Here is a 6,937-nt window from a genome sequence, read left to right on the forward strand (position 1 = left end):
GCATACGAAGCAACACTATCACTATCACTATCACTAATTGACACGTTTCTTGCCCAGTCCATACACGGATTCAAAATGAAGACCACAATGCCTTTTGAAGACTCCCGAAACGCCATTATTAACCATCACCCTCATCACCATATCCAGAGCAAACATTCAGCACCTCCCACAAACCACGTGTTCATCGCCCCCCTTCCTGTACACCATACCACCACATCTTTTGTAGTTGAAATGTCAGTTTGCAATTACACAATACCACCATGCTTTGCAAAAAACAGCATACAGCAGACAAGTGCTCACTAACATGGTGAAATAAATCATCTGAGACAAACCCTATATTTATGGTCCTAAAGTCCTAACTACTCTTCACACACGTAAACAAAAGATGTGGACCAGGATAGTAAACAAAGTGGACGGTGCCTGCAACACCCTCGGCACACAGGGAGAAAGTCAAAAGAACTGGAACGACCTCAGTTCCTTCATCAAGAGCAAGTATATCAACTATCACAAGGAGGCCAAAAGGACTGGCGGTGGTCCTCCCAGAACCCCAATAGAACTACAGCCATGGGAGGAGAACGTATTGGAATTAATGCACATTGAGGGAATGACTGCAATCCAGGGTGGAGTCGACACCGGTAAGTGTCCACAAAACAAATGTCCCCACTACACATGAATGTGACTGTAAACAAGAATGCCCTGCCTGTACACTCCTCCATCAACCCTTACGAGACCCAGCACTACAACTATGGTATTTGAATGTCTCTTGTGTGACTGTGCAAATAAGGTGAATGACTCACTAAAGATACATATGTAATGCCTCTCCATATAAGCAAATGGAGTCTGTTAGTGGAGTGCCATCACAAACCTTTGTACAACAGTCACCTCAAGATATACCAGTGGTAACTAATGTATTCCAACAACAATATTCACAACTGTCCATAAAGTAAGTGTAACAGTATGGATAATGAAATGTAACATACATTCCAGGAGGGCATTTTAATAATACATCAAATACGTGTTTTTTGCTGGGACACTGCACATCAACATATTGAGGCTCTGAACTATATAAATCACAAATGTACCAGTACCATAGGTGGGTATCCTGTGGTTCCAAACATGCACATGTTCCTAAACAGTATCCCTGCAACAACCGAATTTAGGGGCATATTATCAAGGGGGTTTATCTCCGCTTTTTGGCTTTAAAAGCCAAGAAAGCGGAGATAAAATTATCTCCCTATTACCTAGCTGTCGCTAACGTTAGCGACAGCTAGTAGGAGATAGCGACCATCTTGGGCCCCACTTTGCATGTCAGTGATATTTATCACTAATGACATGCAAAGTGGGCGTGCCAAGATGTTAGCGACTGGAAACAGTCGCTAACATCGCTATCTCCTATTACCAACTTTTGGAGATATTCGCGCTAAGCCCGAATATCTCCAAAAGCTAACACCTGCCCTGAGCAGTTCTTAGCCATGTTATCCAATGGGAGGTGGATAACATGGCTAAGAGCATTAGCTCGGTAATGCATGAATATCGCTGACTTTTCAGCAATATTCATGCATTGCGGCGATTTTTATCGCATTTGCGATAAACCTTGGTAATTCCAAGGTTTATTTGCGGTAAAAATCGCCGCAGCTCAGCGGTAAATTTTTGTCTCTAACCAAGCAATAGCGATAATTATCGCTATTGCTTGGTAATATGCCTCTTAGTGTGGGAGTGAAATGGCCTCCTTCGAGTTCTACTCTTGACCAACATTTCGTGCTTTAGATGTGTGGGTTAAGATCAAGAAAGCCATACTATCCCACATGACCATAAACATCACCTGAAGAGGTCGTCGATTGGCCGAGAACAACACTACTCCCTCAATACACCTTGATACATACTCATAAAGACACACGCGTTTAATGTTTGCAGCACATCACACACCCAAAACACCATCCATATACTTGTGTACATTTGTCAAATGTGATGTCATTCAAAAACAGTGTATGTGGCTTTCAAACATAAAAGGAGTATAAACACTAAGGCGCCTACTTTTTGACCACATCGAGATCACATCAGGTCTGTCAGTGTGTCATGCAGATGATCCTTCTACCGACCCACCTTTACAGAAGCAGAGCTTGCATGGAAATGGAGAGGCGCATACATCCAGAGTCAATAACAGACAATGTATCGCTGCAGGCTAGATGAAAATAAGACATCACGCACGTGCCAGAATGTCTGTCATGTACATATGAAAATAAAACATCACCCATGTCATGGAATGTCTGTCATTCAAACCTTTTACACATATCAATTAGAACTACATACAATATTGTCTATAGTAACATCCAATCTCTGGGGATGGTCAAAACACTCTTGACTCACAGAGACAACAAAATGTGATTGTGCATCGGCAATATGTCCAACATGGAATAATGTTGTTTCTCAGAACATCTGCACACCAATGTTTTGGTCAATAACGAAAATACTATCCAGCTAGGAAGTCGACTCATTTGACATTCAATAAGCGTCACAAAATGATGTAGAACAAAGTGCATAACACAAAGAACTGCAGACAGATAGGTATACAAATCAGTGAGTGCAATATTGATGAAGGAATGTAGATTAAGCAGAGTAACCTCCCCTTTGACTAATCGACCAGTGAATATGAATTGCCTGAGAAAGTGTCAGTAAATGTACTCCCACCAACTGATTTCAAACATACTTCTGCAAACATTTTTACTTTTGAAGTAAATCAATGGTAAGTATATCTCTCAATCCCAAAATTATTTAACAATCCATTGATCCATTAGCGAATCGAATTTACATACGTTTAAAACCTGAATCAGTTTCGGATGCCGTAAGAAATTCCACTGCCCTTTGTATGAACTCCAAATTACAGACATGATGCTGAACGCCCACTCATCCTGGGATACGTGACAACCGGCCTCCAAACATGCCAGTCGAACACCCAATCAGGCTGCTTGGTGTCGATGCACTATCTTCAAGTGAGACTAGTGGCTCCAACCTCGCATGATGGAGCAATGGCAAGCCAGAGCAACAGACTAGTTAATGATTCAGTAATGGACTCATCAGCAGCAGCACAAAGTCCTGGGCACCCGAGGTAGGTGAACATAAGCAAAGATCCAATGCCTCCTTAAAGGGACATCAGAGACAGTGGAAAGCAGGCTGTATGGATCCAAATCAGGAAGGTCTAAATGTAAGGGACCAATGATGCTCGAATTCTCTCAAAACCAGGATGCCAAATATCTGCAGCTTCCTGTCACTACACAATTGAAGCAAATGTCCTTCAAGCAGGAACATAGATGATGACTCTATTGATGAACAGTAGAAATATGAAAAAACTTCCTTATTTAGGATTAGCCACTACATAGAGAGACCAAATACACAGTCAACTCTCAAACTAATTAAACTCTGAACACACTACATAGGTATCAGTCATAGCCTAAACTGATAACCTATGTCTAAAAAGCAGATTCCTTACTTCTTTGAAGTATGAACACTGAGTTTACAAATTTACAGTCTGCAAAAAAGATGACTGTGTGGCACAATGAATGTGTTTCACTAAACATTCATAGCACCTGCCTCTTGAAGTTCAGGCAACCAGAACTGAGAGGTACATCCTGTTTACGTAATCTGACACTCAGGTCACGATACACTCACTCTCCCCCGTGTGGAGCAGGCAACGAGACCCTGTTTGACTATCATAGGAGCCCGTTCAGCTTCCAGACTAAAGTCATTCCCAACCGCATACCAACATTCCTGTGAAACACAAAGCAGTCTGACCTCAGCCATTGGAAAAGCATTAAACAGATGATATAGGAGCATACTGCTGCAACGTTTGGTCATTAAAGGCGAAACAAGGTCAACAACAATTTCTAGCCTGTGAAATCTGGACATATCAACAAACAGATAACTGGCACACAATCAATATCCAAACACAACAGTGGTAAAAAATACTTTAGTTCATACTTTATGGTATAGGTAGGGCGAGGGTGGAAATACTTTGTTGGATCAACATAGTATATTGACAGACTGGTCCATTTGTCATTTACAATTAAAAAATAAATTACCTGTCTTACAAAATCTAATGTGTGGCAACTACACTGCAAACTAATTGTCTGCTGGATGCACTTGAAAGTGTCTCACCAGTCACAACGCAGAGCATGGGAAATGTATATATTGCATGCCAATGAATGAGATGTTGTATGTCATTTCAAATAACACCACTGTAGATATCAGTCTGTGTCAGTAAGCTCCTGTAACTGCACACATCAAAGTTGTAACTTAGAACATGTCCAGCCTCGGATAACAAGTCTATTTCAAAATAATCGTTGTGTTTTCGTTCACAGAGGAGCATACCCCTGATGCACGTCAGAGTCAGGCCAGTGAGCAGAGTCAAAACACTGAACCAGCAGATACTCAAGACGCCCTCAGTGATGACACAGACTTCTTAGACGTGGACGATGACAACACTCCTGCCACTTCTGGGCTGCTCAGTTAGACAGACTCAGTTTGTCTCATTTAGCACACAACTCCAACCGCCACTGGTGATACAACAACATCCAGAACCAGTGCCCCTAGCATAGCAGACCCATCCGTAGTTACCAGTACCACCTGCTCCGGTAGGTAACATCAACACAGACACTGAGGAGGTGGGACCGAGTGGCAGTAGCCAGTCCTGTGCAAGGGCAACTGCTAATATAGTCAGACGCACTAGAAGGAGAATCGTGCCCAACCCATTTAAGGACACTGAGGAGATTGACATCCAGCCTGTGGAGCAGACGGACTCAGTTGGTGTCACTGGGCTCGCACCCTCAACCACCATAGCTGTTGTGTCACGGACCACAACCCGTGCCCCTAGTACAGGTGGCCCAATACCTTACTGACCTGTACCACAGCCTCATGTGATGAACACAATCACGGACACAGAGGAGTATCGACCGATTGGCAGAAGGCAGTATCATGCTTGGGGAACTGACATTTGTCCCATACATGAGGAAAGGAGACATGTGGTGTGCCCAGCTGAACCCACGGACGATATGAATGCGGAGCCTGCCTTACCTCAAGTAATGGGTTTTTACAAAGACTGTCATGGTGCTTTGGACCAGGTAGTGTCTGTTCTGAGGGAAATGACGGAGCTGCACCAGTCCAGTGACCATAGGCTGGAGGCTATTTAGCAAGATCTCTCTAGTTTGTGCATATAGGTGGCCTCTTTGGTCAGTGTCCTGCGGGACATCAATGACAATGTCAGCAGGCCTTTCACACCCTCATCAACCACAGACCCTGGTCCAAGTTAAGCACAGCCATCAACATCAGCAGCAGCCAGAGGATGCGATGTTCCATTTGAAGAGGACACTCGTGCAGGCACACAAGATTCTGCAACTCCAGATTCCATCTAAGTCAGGAATAGGGGACATCTACCTAAACACCAAAGAGGGAAGATTTCCAAAACCTCAAAGCTGGCCAGTGGTCCACCTTGACCATAATGTCTGTCTGTGTGGAATAATTCCTACAAGTAGTTGACTGTTCCCATACACCACTCCAGCAACTGATGTGAGGAGTATGTAAGACTTTGCTAGTGGAAACTGGACTGCACTCCAAACCTTACATCTAGAAAGTTTTCTTCTGAGCTTTTTCTTTGCTTCAAATATACCACAATTTACTATGGGACACAAAATCATCACAAATGCCATATCTCAGCACAGCAGTTAATACATACAGCCTCCAGAGATGACCGAGGCACACTTTAGAGTAGGAGAACAGCTTGCTCTAGTCACACAACCCATAATGATGATGTCACGTATCATATACATTAGCTTATACAACCAATGATTCATGAACAAATGTACCTTAGAAGTCTGGAAACAAACATCCATGACAGACTATGATGACACTGCGGAAGTCTACTACTCTCTCTACAGTAATGTGTGAGTTTACAAGGAAAGATGTTCATATGTCCTGTCATGGCTGCAAGACCATGAAGTGACATCAATGCCACATGAACAATCTGTCCATTCTGTATGGCAGCAGAGTCATAGTCATCATCATCATCATCAATATCTTTATTAGAGTATATGGATAATATCACAAAAGACAAGGCATTTAAAAACAACACAGAATATCAGTATCATAGTCATCCATATTTTAAAACTCCCACCAGAAAACGTACAAGGAAAAAGCAGTTTAAAGGTGAATTCAACAACTGTAAAAAGAGTAAGGCTGGCCGGACTTGGTTAAAATTGAACGGTGATAAAAGTGTGCATATAAAATTGTGTTACAGGTAGCTATATTTTGGGAAAAACATGACCACATGATAGAGGGGAAAATCTGAGTATCTAAAACAGCCACTGTTAAAGGGGACCAGTCGGTGAAATAAATGTAATCTAAAATAAGTCAACAAACGCGATGATGGTAAGATATATCCCAAGTCAGATAGGGTTCAATATCACTAATGGTTTTCCCCAGCAGTGCATGTCTCATTCAGTGTTTTGTTACAGCAACAACTGCGCGTTCTGACCTGAGTTTGTCCATAAGTGCAGATTCAACCTAATTACCATCTGCGCAAGTTATACTTGTAGTGTTGCCAAACATATCTGGCCTCCCTATAGCCCTCAAGGTACGTGTGACATACGCCAGCCACAGAATCTGTAAGGGGTTGTCTAATTGTAAGCTGTCTTGGCAGATCAGTCTGCTAAAGCCCACCTCCTCTTTTGTCCAGATCGAGTTCCAGAGTTTTAATGGAATAAGGCAAATGTGATCAGTTAAGTAATCCAAACCTAGTTCTTCATGAACGATTTTGTAAGGTGTGCTTTGAGAAATGCCCAAGTGACTTATTAAAAACATATTATTAATAACATTTTATGATTTTAATGGAAATTTTTAAGCATTAGCGAAATTTGCGAATTCGCGATCCGCGAATTGGTGCGAAAGC

General features: G+C 42.4%; 1 pseudogene; it reads left to right on the top strand.

The window, feature by feature from the left end:
- Positions 1-385: 385 nt before the first annotated feature.
- Positions 386-5,486, top strand: LOC147668993 (uncharacterized; annotated as a pseudogene).
- The last annotated feature ends 1,451 nt before the right edge of the window (positions 5,487-6,937 follow it).

This window comes from Lissotriton vulgaris, unplaced genomic scaffold (genome assembly GCF_964263255.1).
Source record: "Lissotriton vulgaris unplaced genomic scaffold, aLisVul1.2 SCAFFOLD_928, whole genome shotgun sequence".
Taxonomy (NCBI): Eukaryota; Metazoa; Chordata; class Amphibia; order Caudata; family Salamandridae; genus Lissotriton; species Lissotriton vulgaris.